We start from the raw sequence: 17,738 nt of genomic DNA, 5'->3' as shown, positions 1-17,738 counted from the left end.
CCGCCGAGCGAGTGGTGAGTCCTCCTGCCGAGGGGCCATGGCTGCAGTGAGGGAGGAGGACCCCTGGAGGCCTGGGGCAGCTAGACGCTTGGAGAACTTCATGTTGGCCCAATGTAAAGACGTGGGGGACATGGACGGTTCCTCGGCTCCTTTGAGCGGTCCTGCGAACTGCACCAGATCCCCCCCAGCTGACTGCCTTCAAGAGCTCATCCCCGTGCTGAATCAGGAAGCTTCAGGGGTGCTCAACCAGCTGGAGAATCTACAGCCAGGTGAATGGGTCAAAGAGGCTGTGACGGACCGGGCCGTGTCTGGGCACAGCTGAGGGTGTCTGCTCAGGGTGAATTGCTCAAATCCAGGGCTCCTTACAGTTCCCGACTGGTGACCTCTCCAAACAGGCCACAAACCAGTCCCACAGAGCACTTCAGCTGCCTGCCTGAAGCCTCACGAGCAAAACCCCTCTGACACCCCAGCAATATCCGTGCCCCAGATGGCCCCGGGCCTCATACACAGGTGGGGGGTCCTAGCACCCAATCCCACCTACCCCGAACAAGTTCTGTCCGGTTCCAAGAAACCAGCCACAGATCCCTGGTCAATTTACCCCCCGGATCTTACCCACAAATCACGCTGGGCCAATCCTTTAGAATCTATATCTAAAGGTTTATTATTACAAGAAAGAAAAGCCTGAGAGTAAGGTTATTAAAGTACAGTACGTTACATGCACCGAATCTCCCAGTCCTCGATGCAGGCTCTAGCAGAGATGTTACAGCTGCCGATTTAAGAGTTCTTATTGCACATCCTATCATCAGGATGGGTTCACAGGTCTTCCAGGCTCTTCGATCCCTGCAATGCTGCCTCTGGGATGAAGTGCTGAGCTGAGAACAAAATGGCATCGACCACATGGCCTCTTTATACCTCCTTCCTGGCCTCTTCTTGTATGCAGCAAGTCACCTGGACAGAGGCCAATCTCTATGTTCCCTGCTGGCTGCTCTTAGGTGACAAACTCCATTCTTTGGGTGTGTCCATAGCCCATTGAGAGCCATTGTTCCACAGGGCTTCGCTACTCAGCCTGTCCATAGCAATACTTAACCACATTCAGAGAAATATTCAGCTTCCACACAGATTACAGATTCCTACCTACACACATAGACATTATATACTCACATAAATAGCGTACATAAGATCAACAAACGATAAGCTCCCATTCAATACCCCACATGGCTCCCTTTTATACCAATTTCTGGGGCCAACACCCCCACCTAGGGGTGCAGCAGCGATCTGGCTGCTTCCCTCCAATTCAGTAATGTGACAGAGGCCCTGCTGCACAAGTTAGGGCTGACTCCCGAGACGTACAGGAAGAAGTTCCAGGGGAGGGGTGCAGAAAGAGCCATGGGAGACGTATGTAGATTTGGCCTCCCGCCTGTGCAATATGGTGTTTGGGGTCGGAGCCCAAACCGCAGAGGACCTGCTCAAGCAGATGATCCTGGAGCAGTTCTGTGAAGCGTGCACACCCACCCTGAGGCTTGGCTCAAGGACTGAAGACCAGAGAACCCCCAGGAGGCTGGAAGGCTGGCAGATGAGTTCACAGAGAGCCGGTCTGGGGGTGAACGGGAGTCCTGGAGAGAAAGAGAATCACACAGAAACCGGTTCTCGGCTGAGCGATGGGACCAGGCAGGGCCCAGGCAGAGCTGGCCCAAAAGGGCCCACAGGACCTAACTTGCCTTCGCTGTGGTCAAAAAGGCCACAAAACGGCTCTGTGCACTAGGCACCAGGACAGGTCCCAGGACCTGGGATTTTCCAGGGTTAACTGGCTGGAGCAGGGGGAAGGGCAGGTTGCCCAAGAGGCAGAGGCCAGCAGGCAAACCTCAGCTCAGAACGTGGGGGAGGATGCTCAGTGCACCTCCCCTGGGAGATCTGACCCTCGAGGGGCGGATTTCTCCATGTACCGGGTGGGGGTAGGGTGGCCCCTGTGGAGCGAGAGCCTCGTGCCCCTGGAGATGGATGGCAGGGAGGTGATGGGCTACTGGGACACAGGTACGGAGGTAACGCTGGTCCGGCCCTAGGTAGTAGCCCCCGACCACATGGTACCTAACACTCCGCTGACCCTGAGGGGCATAGACAGGACCCCGTTTAAGGTGCCTGTAGCCTGGGTGCATCTGAAATGGGGGGCTAAGGAGGGCTCCAAGAAAGTGGGGGTGCACCAGCACTTGCCCACGGAGGTACTGATGGGAGGGTGACCTAGAGGAGTGGCCAGATGTACCCCACAGGACCCTGGTCACCACCCGTAGCCAGAGCCAGCGAGGGGCTGGCAGCCCTGACTCAGGGGAGGGCTCCCTGCAGGGGGCTCAGGACCTCATCCCAGTGGACATGGGGTCCGGCCAGGTTGGGACTCCAGACCTAGGCAAGGACTGGGAACAGATCCCTTCCCCAGCTGCCGAATTCCAGGTGGAGGTGCAGGCAGACCCCTCCTTACAGATGCTGAGGGACTGGGCTGGCCTGGGTGCAGCTCAGGCCTAGGAGAGAGGCTGCCAGGAGAGATTCCTGTGGGAGTGGGGATCCCTGTACCAGGAATCCCAGGAGATTAGGAGGTTAGGGGACTAGGGGGGATTTATGGGGACTAGGGGTTAGGGGAGACTGAGGGACTAGGGGGCACTTAGGGGGTTAGGGGACTGGGGGGCTAGGGGGAACTTGGGGGACTAGGGGGTTAGGGGACAAGGGGTGACTACGGGGGACTTGGGAGGACTAGGGTGTTAGGGGGACTAGTGGGGACTAGGGGAGACTAGGAGGTTAGGAGGACTAGGGGGGACTTAAGGGGACTAGGGTGTTAGGAGACTAGGGTGGCTAGGGGGAACTTAGGGGGTTAGGGGACAAGGGGGGACTTAAGGGGAGTAGGGGGGATTTAGGAGGTCACGGGACTAGGGGGACAAGGGGGAGGACATGGGGGGACTAGGGGGTTAGGGGACTATGGGGGAATTAGGGGGACTAGGGGAACCAGGGGGGATTTAGGGGCTTAGGGGACTAGGGGGAATATGGGGGGACTAGGGTGGACTTAGGGGGACTAGGGGGTTAGGGAACTAGGGGGATTAGGAGGTTAGGGGGATTTAGGGGGACTAGGTGGTTATTGGACTAGGGGGACTTAGGGAGACTAGGGGTTAGGGGACTGGGGGGATTAGAGGGTACAAGGGAGAATTTAGGGGTACTTGGGGGGACTATGGGGTTAGGAGACTTGGGGGAACTTGGGGGGATTAGCTGGGACTAGGGGGGGATTAGGGGGTTCGGGGGACTAGAGGGACTGGGGGGATTTAGGAGGACTAGGGGGACTTAGGGGGACTACGGGGTTAGGGGGCTAGGGGGAATTTAGGGGATAAGGGGACTAACGGGGATTTAGGGGGACTAGGGGGTTAGGGGACATGGAGGGCTAGGGGGAATTTAGGGGTTTAGGGGACTAGGGGGGACTTAGGGGGACTAGGGGTTTGGGATGACTAAGGGGTACTAGGGGGTTAGGAGGACTGGGGGGACTAGGGGGTTAGGGGTATTTAGGGGGACTAGGTGGTTATTGGACTGGAGGGGGTCTTAGGGGGACTAGGGGTTAGGGGAACTTGGGGAGACTAGGGGATTAGGACCCTAGGGGGGACTAGGAGGGACTTGGGGGGACTAGGGGGTTAGGAGACTTGGGGGGATTTGGAGGGATTAGGTGGGACTAGGTGGGATTTAAGGGGACATGGGGGGATTTAGGGGTTAGGGACTAGCTGGGACTTAGGGGGAATAGGGGGTTAGGAGACATGCAGAGCTAGGGGCAATTTAGGGGTTAGGGGACTAGGGGGGACTTAGGGGGACTAGGAGGTTAGGAGGGGGACTAGGAGGTTAGGAGGACTAGGGGGATTTAGGGAGACTAGGGGGTTAGGGAGACTTAGGGGGACTAGGGGGGACTTAGGGGAACTAGGGGGTTAGGGGACTAGGGTGGATTTAGGGGGACTAGGGGGTTAGGTGGACTTGATAGGACTAGGGGGTTAGGAGCCTGGGGGGAATAGAGGGGACTAGGGGGTTAGGAGACTTGGGAGGATTAGGGGGTTAGGATACTAGGGGGAACTTGGGGGGACTAGGGGGTCTTGGGAGTTCTAGGGGGTTAGGGGACTAGGGTGGACTGGGGGGACTAGGGAGTACTTAGGGAGACTAGGGCATTAGGGGACTAGGGGGGACTTGGGGGAACTGGGAGGACTGGGGGGACTTGGGTGTTAGGGGACTAGAGGGGACTAGGGGGTTAGGGGACTTTGGGGGGACTGAGGGGACTTAGGGGGTTAGGGTACTAGGGGGGATTTAGGGGGGACTAGACGGGTTAGGGGACTGGGGGGACTAGTGGGGACTTAGAGGGACTAGGGGTATGTTTACACTACCCCGCTAGTTCGATTTGAATTTCCCGGGCTTCATTTGCATAAGCGGGGCACCGCCATTTTTAAATCCCCGCTCATTCGAACTGCGTGCCGCGCGGCTACACGCGGCACGAACTAGGTAGTTCGAACTAGGCTTCCTAGTTTGAACGAGCAGGGATTTAAAAATGGCGACGCCCCGCTTATGCAAATGAAGCCCGGGAAATTCAAATCCCGGGCTTCATTTGCAATTGCGGTATGCCTACATTACCCCGCTAGTTCAAACTAGCGGGGTAGTGTAGACATACCCTAGGAGGTTAGGGGACTGGGGGGACTAGTGGGGACTTGGGGGACTGGGGTACAATGGAGGGTTGGGGGGGACAAGGGGGGACTTGGGGGGACGGGGTTAGGGGATCAGGGGGGACTTAGTGTGACTAGGGGGGACTTAGGGGATAGAGGAACTGGGGGGACTAGAGGGGATTAGGGGAGACTGGGGTGACTAGGGGTTAGGAGAACTTGGGGGACTAGGGGGACTTAGGGTGTCTGGGGGGACTAGGGGTTTAGAGAGACTATGAGGGACTTGGGGAGACTAGGAGGTATGGGGACTAGGGGGGACTTGGGGGGACTAGGGACTTAGGGGGACTAGGGAGGATTTAGGGGGTTAGGAGGACTGGGGGGACTTGTGGGGACTTAGGAGGGACTTAGGGTGACTAGGGGGTTAGGGGACTAGGGTGGACTTAGGAGGACTGGGATGACTGGGGGGATTGGGGGGACTAGGAGGTTAGGGGGGATTTGGGGGGATGGGGGAGATTGAGGGAGTGGGGGGATTAGGGGGACTAGGGGGTTGGGGGACTAGGGGGAGTTAGGGGGATTTAGGGGACTGGGGGGAGTTAGGGGGACTTGGGGGAATTAGGAGCACTGGGAGGACTTAGGGGGACTAGGAGTACTGGGGGAGTAGGGGGGACTTAGTGGGACTGGGGGACTGGGGGGACTTAGTGGGACTGGGGGAAATGGGGGGACTAGGGGTACTGGAGGGCTAGGGGGGACTTAGGGGGACTGGGGGGACTGTCACATTACTGAATTGGAAGGAAGCAGCCAGGTCCCTGCTGCACCCATAAGTGGGGGTGTTGGCCCCAAAACTGGTATAAAAGGGGCCATGTGGGGTGTTGAATAGAAGCTCACTGTCTGCTAATCCTATGTACACTAGTCACGTGACTGTATAATGTCTGTGTGCGGACTTAGGGGTCTGTGATCTGTATGGAGACTGGGAGTCTCTCTGCATGTGGTCGAGCATTGGGCAGGGCCCGGCCTATGCACATGCTAAGCAGCGAGGCCCTGTGGGACAATGGCAGTCGATGGGCCAAGGACACAGCTGGGGAATGATGACCAACACCTGAGGGCTGCCAGCAGGGAACACAGGGATAGGGCGCTTGCCTGGTGACCTGCTGCAGCCAAGAAGAGACCAGGAAGGAGGGATAAATAGGCCATGTGGTGGACTCCATCTTGGAACTCAGCTCAGCACTTCATCCCAGAGGCAGCATTGCAGGAATCGAAGAGCCGGAAAGAACTGTGGTGTCACGTTGCTGGATCTTGAGGGGAGCAGCCAGATCACTGATGCACCCATAGGTGGGGGTATTGGCCCCAAAAATGGTATAGGAGAGGGCCATGGGAGGTATTGAATAGAAGCTTATTATCTGATAATCCTATGTATGCTGTTCTTGTGTTTGTATAATGTCTGTGTGTGCAATTATGAACATGTACTTGTATGGACACTGAAGATTTTCCTGCATGTGGTTAAGCATTGGGCAGGGCCGAGCCTGTGGACATGCTAATTACTGAGGCCCTGTGGAACAATGGCTCTCAATGGGCTATGGACACACCCAAAGAATGGGGGCTGTCACCTGAGAGCAGCCAGCAGGAAACACAGAGATTGGCCTCTGACCAGGTGACCTGCTGCATACAAGAAGAGGCCAGGAAGGAGGTATAAAGAGGCCATGTGGTCGATGCCATTTTGTTCTCAGCTCAGCACTTCATCCCAGAGGCAGCACTGCAGGGATCGAAGAGCCTGAAAGACCTGTGAACCCATCCTGATGATAGGATGTGCAACAAGAACTTTTAAACCAGCAGCTGTAACATCTCTGCTAGAGCCTGCATCGAGGACTGGGAGATTCGGTGCATGTAACGTACTGTACTTTAATAACCTTACTCTCAGGCTTTTCTTTCTTGTAATAATAAACCTTTAGATATAGATTCTAAAGGATTGGCCCAGCGTGATTTGTGGGTAAGGTCCAAAGGATAAATTGACCAGGGATCTGTGGCTGGTTTCCTGGAACCGGACAGAACTTGTTCGGGGTAGGTGGGATTGGGTGCTAGGACCCCCCACCTGTTTGAGGCCCGGGGCCATCTGGGGCACGGATAATGCTGGGGTGTCGGAGGAGTTTTGCTCGTGAGGCTTCAGGCAGGCAGCTGAAGCGCTCTGTGGGACTGGTTTGTGGCCTGTTTAGAGAGGTCACCAGTCTGGGGGCTGTAAGGAGCCCCGGATTTGAGCAATTCGCCCTGAGCGGACGCCCTCAGCTGTGCCCAGACACGGCCCGGTCCATCACAGTGGCGTAGTCAGCAGGATCCACAGATCTTGGTCAATTGAGCTTTGGGATCAGGACCCCACGCTGTCTAAATTTGATTTTTGGTGTTGAGAGTTTGGTTGGTTAAAGAGCCGCTGCGATGATCCCGGGATTATATGAGAGTCTGGGCAAAAGTGCTCTGAAGGATTTGTGCTTGGGGAGAGGCATTTCCTTTAGGAAAAGGGCCTCTAAACTAGATCTGGTAGTGTTGTTACTAGCCAAGATATGGATGAAAGAGATCAGAAGGGAGTCAAGGAAGCTGCTGAAAGAAGGCAGAAGGCAGATGAAGAAATTGCTAAGAGACAGAAGGAGATGGATCGGGAACTTGAGGAGAAAAAGGCAGAATATGCTGAGAGACAGTGGAGGGAAGAGGTAGAGCATGCAGAGAAGATGGCCCTAGCCAAGGAGGAACATGCTAGACTTGACCTCCAGCTTAAGAGACTAAAAGAACAAGAGAGACTGTATCCTCCTGAAGGTTCGATGTGTAACTCTGTGGGTATGTGGTATGCTTATGATATGGCAGACGTATTTTACCCAGCTGATGTGATGACCCAACCCCAAAGCATGTATGAATGCAAACCTTTTGTGTTACCTATAGCTAACAGGGAGGTTTGGGTAGGGGGTGCATGTGGGTATTGAAAGTTTCCTGGAGCTGGTCAGTCTCCCTGTAACCAAGGGGAAAGTGTCTCTACATGTGTGCCTGTGGCAGATGGCTGTGTGTCTGTGCAGGAGGGAGTGAGCCTGTGGGTGAGGGCCCATTTCTATGCCTCAGAGGTGAGGCTGGAATCAGATCCGGGGCAGTCTGGAGTGGCTGGCCACAGCGGAGTTTTGGTTGAGGTGTTGTTGGCTGGTGAGGTTTGTGAAATTGAACCTGCACAAGCTGAAAGTGATTTGTGTGAAGAAGCACAGTGTGTGCAAGCTGGCAATATGGCTGGTGGAAGTAGCTATGCGGAAGTGAAGGAAGCTGTCCCAGTGGCTAGCTGTATGCCTGAAATTAACCAGGGGTGTTGGGACAAGGGAGAAACTGTCTCTGATTGCCTGTCTGTGTGTGGGGAAGAGTTTCTTCCTTTGTCTAAGGAAGGTGCCCCACAGCCTGTGTTGGCTGAGAGCAGGGCTGTTGTCCCAGAGTTGGGTCTGGATACAAAGAAGGCCCAGAAAGGAGGTGTCTCTAAGTGTGTGTCTGCTGGGGAGGAGGATGCTGTGACTTGGGTAGATCCAGGCAGTGTCTGGCCAGAACCCCAGAGACCAGACAGTGGGGACCCCGATGTTGTGCCTGCTGCTGCTGTGTTGCTGGCAGAGGGGGGAGCGACTCTGTGGGACCAGGGAGACCCCTTAGCCCGGACACAAGGAGAGAATGAAGGACTGTTAACTCTGGAGCCTAATGATGGTGTGGAAGTTTACAGCCATCTAGAGAGCTGCAAAGGGGGAGAAGGTGCCTCTGACCCTGTATCTTGTGAGTCTGTCTGTGTGCCTGAGAGGGGATTGTTTGTGAATCCACCAGAGGGGCTGGAGATAAGGGAATTGCAGGAGGAGTTGGTTGTGGCTCAACAGGGCAAGGCTGCTGCAGAGCCAGGGAAGGGTGGACTGCTGCTTAAGGAAGCTCATAGGGAGGAGAGTCCTGGCAGTGCTGGTAGTAAGCTGTTTGCAGTGACTGAGGGAGGTGACAGGGCCTTGCTTGGAAAAGGCATTCAAGGGAAGGCTCTGCCGGTAAAGGGCAGTGGCTTGTTGTGTGAGGCACTTGTTGCAGTGCCGGCTGGACCGAATTTGTCTGTTAACAGTGACTCCACTGACTTGGGTTTAGGGAAACCCAGTGTGGATGGTGGTGGAGAGGTCTCAGAGGGACTGAGGGTTGTTCCAGATGAGGCAGGAACATCCAGAGAACTGGAGCAGGCTGCTAACCCAGTGACTGTGTGTGACCAGCTTGCTGGGAAGCCAGTGTCTTTGGGACAGGATTGTTCCCAGGTGAATGAGGAGAGTTGGAAGTTAGTGTCTCAGATTCAGGAGAAGGACTTGTTCGGGGTAGGTCTGTCCCAGGCTTCTCCCCCCAGGGCTGGGCTGTGAGTCCCTGCCTTTGGCAGAGGGGAACTGTTGCCAGCCCCCAGCATTTGCAAGGAGTGGGAGCCTGGGGGTAGGGCAGCAACAAGTGGGGAAGCAGAGGTGGGGGAGCTGGCAGAGGGCTTGGAGGGCAGTGCGGGAGGAAGAGCAGAGGGGAAAGGGGAACAGGGTTGCAAGGGGCCCCGGCCCCAGGAGCAGCTGCATCACAGCCCCAGCTCTGGTAGCCACCTGCCACGCAGCCCGCCCTGGGAACAGCGGGACAGCCGTCACATGGGTCTGGCTGCGGCTCCAGCCCTGGGGCAGAAGTTCTGGCCGATGCCACCCCTAGATGGAAAGTCTTAGAGGAAACCCTGCCCTGGACCCGGAGTCGAGGGTGGGCCCAGGTTGCTCCCAGTCCCCTACTGGGGACTTGACTGGACAGTTCCCGCAGGACCCCCGGCAGAGGGGAGCACAGATCAAGACATGGCTGCCGGGCTGGGTGGTGAAGATGCGCACAGTCCTTGGAGAGATGTGGTACCAAGAGCAGACACCACGGCGGGCGAGGAAATGTTGGGAGCAGGGTTCGGACCTACAGAGCTCATCCCCACGAGCACCAACTGGAGGCCCCGTGGCAGCGAGAGGAGCCCAGTCCTGCATGCGCTTCCAAAGGCTACGTCTGCACTGCAGCGCTAGTTCGGGACACCGCAGGTACCTGAACGAGCCGTTCCCCGTCTTTCGGGCGCGCCTGTTGATTGGAAGTTTAACGGGCTTGCTGCTCCTGGGAGTTGTGGTTTCCTGCAAGTGCTCTACCTTCCCTGTTGAGTTTCTCCCCCGCGCGTCCCTGCCAGAGCCCCCGTCTCAGGGTGTGGGCTTCCACTGCTACTGCCCCGCCCATGTCTCAGCCTGCGGGCGCCCCCATTAATTAGATAACCAGTTAACAAACTAAACAGGATTTACAGCCCTAATTCCAGCTGGCCTCAAAGATCAAACGGACGGTCTCCTAGGGTGTCTGCAGGTGCCCCTTTGCCCCGTCTCTCTACAGAGATCACACAGCAGGGGCCGGGTACTAAAGGCACTAAGCAGCTGGCGGAATCACGGAGAACAAGGGGCAGGGGGGGCCAGGGGGAAACCCTCTGAACCAGAGGCAGGGGGTCCAGGCAGCTAAATGTGAGGCGGAGAACCTCCGTCTATCAGAATCGGCTTCCCCTCCACGCTTGCAGAACTGCACAGCTAAAACTGTTAGAAGCCAAATCAGACCGGCTCGTGTATGTGTGTCAGAAATGGCTACAGGGAGCCAACTGTGATGGCAGCTGTTTGTGATGTCACACCGGCCCCGCCCCCGGGACTGCGGAATCGTTGAATAGCCGGTGAGAGTTCACAAGTCCATCCACTGCTCCATGAACAAACATTGAACATCCCCGCCTCAGCCACACCCCCACCTGGCCGGCACCTGTACCTCAGTTTCCTCCTCTGCAATCACGTCATCAACTCCTCCTCCCTGCCCCAAGCACTCGCCCCTCCCCCTTTCCTGGATCCGGCACTTGACCCCTGCCCCCTGCCTCCTATGCAGCTCCCCCACCCCCTCCTGGTCCCGAGCGGGACCCAGGCTGCCCTTCAGCCCGGCGGGCAACACCTGCTCCCCCAGCCTGCCCCCACCCAGCCACAGCCGTGTCCCCTGAGGCACGCCGTGACCCGGCACTCCTGCCCAGCTGCAGCCAATCGGGCCGAGAGAGAGGACAGAGGGAGCCGCAGTGGCCTGTGGGAGATGGAGGCTGGGGCAACTACATCTCCCAGCAGCCACTGTGGGGTCAGCAGCACATGAGAGGGACAGGGACCTGTGTCTGCTCTCCCAGCGCACAGTGCGGGGCATCCTGATTGGGTGGGGGAGGCTTTGGCTAAGCTGCCATTTGCTCCGCGAGGCGGCGGAAGTGGGTGAAAGAGAAAGTGCCGTTGCCATGCCGGAGGCCTCCTGGGAGTTGTAGTTTCCTTCGAGCGCGCTGCCTTCCCCGTTGAGTTTTTCCCTGGCGCGTCCCGCCTCAGCACGTGGCCTCCAGCTGCTGTGGCCCAGACCCACCCTGCCCCGTTTTCAATGCGTGGGTGCCTGGCCGGCCGGGGGGAAGCAGCTCCCCTGCGCAGCGTGTCCCAAGCCTGGCCCCCGAGGGGACGTGTCCCTGCTCCCGGTGCCCCAGCGGTGCCCGTGACGGGCCGAGCCCTTCACATGCATCTCTCCGCGCCCGGCAGCTCCAGGCAAGCCTGGGCTGGGCGCGTAGAAGGAACCGCCCCAGGGATGCAACGCGCTGAGGCGCCAGAGCCGCTGGAGACGGGTGCTGGGGAGAGGGGCGGTTCGTGGGGCCTTAATGCACTGATGTGTGGGTGAGAGGGCTTTCGACAAGGGGGCTGTGTCTAGACTGGCCAGTTTTTCTGCAAAATCAGCTGCTTTTGTGGAAAAACTTGCCAGCTGTCTACACTGGCTGCTTGACTTTCTGCAAGAACACTGACGATCTCATATAAGATTGTCAGTGTTCTTGCGGAAATACTATGCTGCTCCTGTTCGGGCAAAAGCCCTCTGGCGCAAATCATTTGTGCAAGAGGGCCGGTATAGACAGCACAGGACTGTTTTGTGCAAAAAAGCCCCGATGGCTAAAAAGGTGATCGGGGCTTTTTTGTGCAAAAGCGCGTCTATATGGGCACGGACGCTTTTCCACAGAAAGTGCTTTTCTGGAAAAGCGTCTGTGCCAATCTAGATGTTCTTTTCCGAAAAGGCTTTTAACGGAAAACTTTTCCGTTAAAAGCATTTCCGGAACATCATGCCAGTCTACACGTAGCCATAGTGTTCTGTTCATATACTTTTGAGCAGGTATTGCAGTTTATTCATATTTAAGAGTTTATGGTTTAATTTATTGCTCACCATTTTAGAGTTAGATGTTATCACTGACTTTTTAGCTGTTCTGTTCCCATCACTTATCAGCTCAGAGGTATTGCTCCCTGCTGGCTGCTTAGGGGCTAAGCTTACCACACCAGATTTAGTGGTTTTCTCTAGGAATGTCAATGTATAGACGACTACACAATTAAACAATAAGCCTAAATGTATTGGTTAATTCTGTCGATTACACGCATTCTCCTCTCACCCACTGTCTCTATCAGAGGCAGCAAGGAGGGAGGAGGCGTGAGCTGATACCTGTGGGAAGCCAGCTTTTAAGTCAGCTTGTCAAAAGAGGGCGCGGTTGTACAGTTGATCAGGCTGCACTACACGGCGCATTGGGTCAGCTTCACAGAACAAAAAACCCACAATAGCTCAAATATACCTTTAATTTTTATTGCAAGCAATACAGGAGCAGTTTTAAAAGCGATATATCTGTCTAGTAATTAGCAATTAAAAGGCAGGTTAAAGCAATGTTTAATTTGAATAGTTAACAGTCTAAATCTAATCTCTAACCCCAATTTAGCAGCCTAATTCTTAATCCAGTTTAACACACATGCTCTCATACACACATCCCACTCATCACAAGTGTAGACTTGACTAGTCTTCAACATCCTTAAAATGGATATCAACTGGAAAACTTTGCTAGGCAGAGTGTTGGGTCAGTGACTCCCAATAGTAGCCTGTGGATACAGAGACAAACCCAGATAACTTTGGTTGAGGCGGAAGTCTGATACACAGGTCACCTGAATATGCTGAATTGATGGACTCTAACGCATGGGGCAAAATGGTGTGGTATATATCCCCTCGGTGGGGGCCAGTCAAGTGGGACAATGTCCACTGGTTGCACACAACCTGGATGGGGTGATGTGATAGCCTTTTTGCTAGTGTGACCACAACCGATCGTGAGGCGCCCTGCTTGCATCACCCAATTCTACTTGCCTCACCACAAGTGATAAACAATAGAATGTCCTTGACTAGGTCTCTCCCTTGTTTCTCCTTTTCTGGGAATGTTGCCTCCTTCTGTACCATTTTGTCTCCTCAGCACACACAGTCTTTTCTTTCACATAGTCCTTTCTCTCAAAGTTGTAAACAAGTCCATAATCCTCCAAGGCCCTAACTTGAACCTTAGTATGGCCTCTCTTCAGCTCACTTACTGTTAATTCAGTCATGCCAATCATTCACACTAGCCATGATTCATGACAAGCGCCCCACAAGCATTGGATCGCCCATTCCCCCACCTCTGTGCTGCTGCCTCTGATACAGAGGAAGCAGTATGGTGGGAGGAAGCAGGTGGGAGCGGATGTGCTTGAGCACTGTGTGTGCTGGCTTCATGGACCCACCTGTCAATCCCCTTGTTGCCTCTTCTAGAGGCAAGAGGGGGCAGGCAGGAGCTGGTGCTGGCTTTGCAGAGCTGCCTGCCTTCCCACACTGCTGCCTGTATGAGCTCCTGTCCACAGAGAGGCCGACCTCTCTGTGGGCAGAGGCTGATCTAGCAAGCAGCCGCTGTCTGCCAGGAGTTTGGATGCCTGGTGGACAGGAGCTGCTGCCATCCTGCGCTGTTGCCTTTGTAACAGAAGCAGCCATGTGGGGCTACAGGCAGCTGATCTGCATAGAAAGCTGGTTTTGAAACTAGCTGCCCTTGTGGAGCAACCCCCGCCTACCACCCTACAGTGTGGCGGCAGCACAGAATGGCCAGGGGGCTCCCTGGATGGAGCCGGAGCGCCCTGGCTGCTGCCCCTGCCCTCCGGAACTATTTAATAGTTTTGTAACTGCTAACAGTTGATGCGGTTACATGAGTATTCAATTACCCGATATCTAACATCCCTAAAAAAAAAAAAAAAAAAAAAAAAAAAGAGAGAGAAGTCCTGTGGCACCTTATGATTTATTGGAACATCGGCTTTCGTGGGCAAAGACCCACTTCGTCAGATGCATGTAGTGGAAATTCCAGAGGAATCTGCCATTTGAAAGTACTCCTTCCCTCCCCCCCTTTGCTGCCTCTATTTCATAGAGGCAGCAAGGTGGGGGGGGGGGGTTGTCTAGTAGACATTACTATCCAATAAGCAAATGCTTATCAGATACAGCCGGTCCCCGAGTTGTGAACAGTTGACTTTCGACCATTCGCAGTTACAACCGAACCTGTCGTAAATGGCGGACCTCAAGTTACAAACGTGATCCGCGCTTACGAACAGCGTGGTTGCAAGTAATTCTATGGGGTCCGACTTATGAACGAACCGAGTTATGACCAATTGCTTGGTCCATAACTGGTTTGTAAGTCGGGAAGAGGCTGTAGTTGACTAGTCGACTAGTCTTCAACATCCTTAGAATGGATATCAACTGGAAAACTTTGCTGGGCACAGTGTTGGGTCAGTGACTCCCAATAGTAGCCTGTGGATACAGAGACAAACCTGCCCGTTGCTCTAGGGGCCAAGCAAGCAGGGCCATGCACACACCTAGGTTGTGTCTAGACTGCATCCCTTTTCCGTGAAAGGGATGCAAATTAGACATATTGCAATTGCAAATGAAGCGGGGATTTAAATCCCCCCCGCTTCATTGGCATAAAATGGCTGCTGCTTTTTTCCGGCTCGGAGCTTTGCCGGAAAAAAGCGCCAGTCTAGACGCGGATCTTTCGGAAAATAAAGCATTTTCCGAAAGATTCCTTTTCCCTTATCTGTTCTGAAATTGGATTTGTTCTTTTCATATGTGTTCATTTTTTTTAATTGTATCCTTTGGTATATATGGTTGTGACAATTTTCTTCCACTTTCTATCTGAGGAAGTGGGTCTGGCCCACGAAAGCTCATCACCTAATGAACCATCTTGTTAGTCTTTAAAGTGCTACATCGTCCTGTTTTTTGTTTCAGCTACACCAGACTAACACAGCTACATTTCTATCACCTATGAACAGGAACCCGCTGCTAGTGACGTCATTCCCTGGCGCGGTGCATGCAAATGATGGAACGCGGGGCACATTCTATCGGCTCCCGGCAGGCTGGAGCACTGAATGGTCCAGCGAGTGACACGTGGGTTTGTGTCGCACACAAACGGGTCCCAGGCTCCGTCATTAATGGAAGGGGCGGGGCCTGGTCTGGGGGCGGGGCCACTGGCTGGCAGGAACTCAGCTGGGACGCACAAGTGAGCAGCAGGAAACTCCTCGGGGTCTCCGGAAAATCCTCGCGTGGCCCCTCTGTGTTTGTGAATGGGGGGCAGCAGAGACAGCCCCCCCTCCCCCCTCACGCTGCTCCTCTGCACTTTCGAAGGCAACAGCAGCATCGGTCTGTCCCCTTGCCTGTCCCCGCACAAGCCAGCTGGGAAATTTGCTGTTGGGGGGAGCAGAGCGGAGGGGTTTTGGGGAGGGGGGGAGCAGACTGCAGGGAGTGTGAGGGGGAGGGGTTGGCGCAGGGTCTCCTCTCCCTAGTGGGGGCGGGGCATCAGCGGCGAATGCTGCCGTCTCTAAGGCAGGAGTCCCGCCCTGCTACCAGGGAGGGAGGGACAGGGGGAGTAGGGAAAGTAGCCGCAGTGGCTTGTAGGAAACATTGCATGCCACAGTCTGCAGCTCCCATCGGCCATTGCAGGGCCGGCGCTCTTCGGTTGGGCAGGCGCAGCGGAAGTGACATCACAGTCCTACCACTAACCCAGGGGCGACGGGGGTTGGTCTCGCGCGCGTGTCACGCCCAGCCCTGGGAGTTGTAGTTCTCAGAGTGCGGCCTCCCGTGGCATCTCAGTCCACCCCGCCCCACCCATCATAGCCCTGCCCAGCGTGTTCCGGCCTCTTCCCGACCCCAACTGTGTCCCCGGTCGCCCCTGTGACGTAGCGGGGGTACCTGGCTGGTTTCTATGCTGCTGGCTCCGGGGTAACCCCCACTGGCTGCCGTGGGTACCACGACCCAGCAAAACAGGATGAGTCACTATGCAAACCAGTATGGCCAGACACCCCCCATGGAGAGGAACAAAGGAAGGTGGAATGCTGCCCTGGCTGGGGGGCAGGGCTGGAAGAGAGTTAGATAGTTGCTGTCTGGAAGCATGGAGGAGACAGCCTAGGGAAAGGGGCTGGAGTTTAGGGGCCCAGTCTCCCCCATCTCAAGGGGGCCTGAGGCATCCTAGCCCAGCTCTGTGACCAGATTCCATCTGTGCTGTGCTGTATCCTGGAGAGGCAATAAACTTCCTCTATTCCACTGGCTGGTGCAGTCTGTTTGTGCCATTTCGGGGTGCAGGAGACGGGGGACCCCCAACGCGCCGTCACACTGGTGTCAGAAGTGAGATGCACTGCACCCCATGGATGGAGCTTCCCGCGGCGAGCGACAAGGCGCTGTAGAAGCAAGAGCCCTAGAGCCAGGCGTGCTGGAGACAGAGCAAAGCGGTTCCTGGGAATCGTGGGGCGCTGCAGCACTAGACTGGTGAGTCTGCACCGAGGGGCCCAGCGGGCAGATGGCCTACACCCGACTCTTGAAGGCAGAGCTGGTGGAGCTGTGCAGAGAGAGGGGCTTGCCTATGCGGAAAGCAGCCAAGGCCCAGCTGATTGCCCAGCTGGAAGAGAATGACCAGCCACAGGGCCAGGATCTTATCCCCAGGCGAGGCAGCCAGACCCCCCCTGAGAGTGTGTCAGTCTCAGAGAGGGGGAGGAGCGCTGGAACCCACCGGAGAGATGAGACAGCGTCTCCCGGGAGGCCTGTAAGCCATAGCCCATCTAGGGCAGGGGCCAGCCAAGCAGAGCTGCGGCAGCTGGAGATCCAGCTGCGGATCAAGGAATTGGAAGTAGAGGACCGAGAGAGAAACCAGCCAGGTACCCCCCACTACGTCACAGCCCCCGCAGCGCTACTCAGGACCCGCTCATGTCTGTCCCCGCCCTGAGCCGCGGTCCTCAGCCCCCCCCCCCGTTTGCACCCCCCAGTCCATTCAACACCCCCCGCCCAACCTGCACTCCTTTCCCCCACCCCCAGTGCATTCAACACACCCTTGCCCCCTGCATCCTCTTTCCCCACCCCCAGTCCATTCAACATGCCCTTGCCCACCTGCACCCTCTTCCCCCACCCCCAGTCCATTCAACACGCCCTTGCCCACCTGCACCCCCTTCCCCCACCCCCAGTCCATTCAACACACCTTTGCCCATCTGCACCCTCTTCTCCCACCCCCAGTCTATTCAACACGCCCTTCCCCCCTGCACCTCCTTTCCCCACCCCCAGTCCATTCAACACACCTTTCCCCCTTGCATCCTCTTCCCCCACCCCTAGTCCATTCAAGACGCCCTTGCCCACCTGCATCCTCTTCCCCCACCCCCAGTCCATTCAACTCGCCCTTGCCCACCTGCACCCTCTTCCCCTACCCCCAGTCCATTCAACACGCCCTTCCCCACCTGCATCCCCTTCCCCCTCCCCCAGTCTAGTCAACACGCCCTTGCCCACCTGCATCCTCTTCCCTCACCCCCAGTCTATTCAACACCCCCTGCCCAACCTGCACCCCCATTCCATTCAACACCCCCTGCCCGAACTGCACCCCCCAGTCCATTCATCACGCCCTTCCCCACCTCTCTGTTGGCTTTACCCACACACCCTCCTCCTCACACACCCCTGTCTTGACAGGCCTATGTCTTTTCAGCCTCTCTTTTTCCTTCCTTCCTTCTCAATCCAAACACCCCTATCTCACCAGGTCTGCGACCTACCAGCCTCCCTTATTCCTTCCTTCCTTCCTTCCTTTGTACCCTCAAGTTGTACTCCTACCCCCTCAGTCCTCCTCCTTCCCACACTGCCAGCCAGCCGTATCCTTCCCTAATCTGCTCCCCCCACCGGTTATTCCTCCATTCA

This window comes from Pelodiscus sinensis, chromosome 29 (genome assembly GCF_052426305.1).
Source record: "Pelodiscus sinensis isolate ZL-2025 chromosome 29, ASM5242630v1, whole genome shotgun sequence".
In the NCBI taxonomy this organism is placed as follows: domain Eukaryota; kingdom Metazoa; phylum Chordata; order Testudines; family Trionychidae; genus Pelodiscus; species Pelodiscus sinensis.
This window is presented reverse-complemented; position numbering follows the sequence as displayed.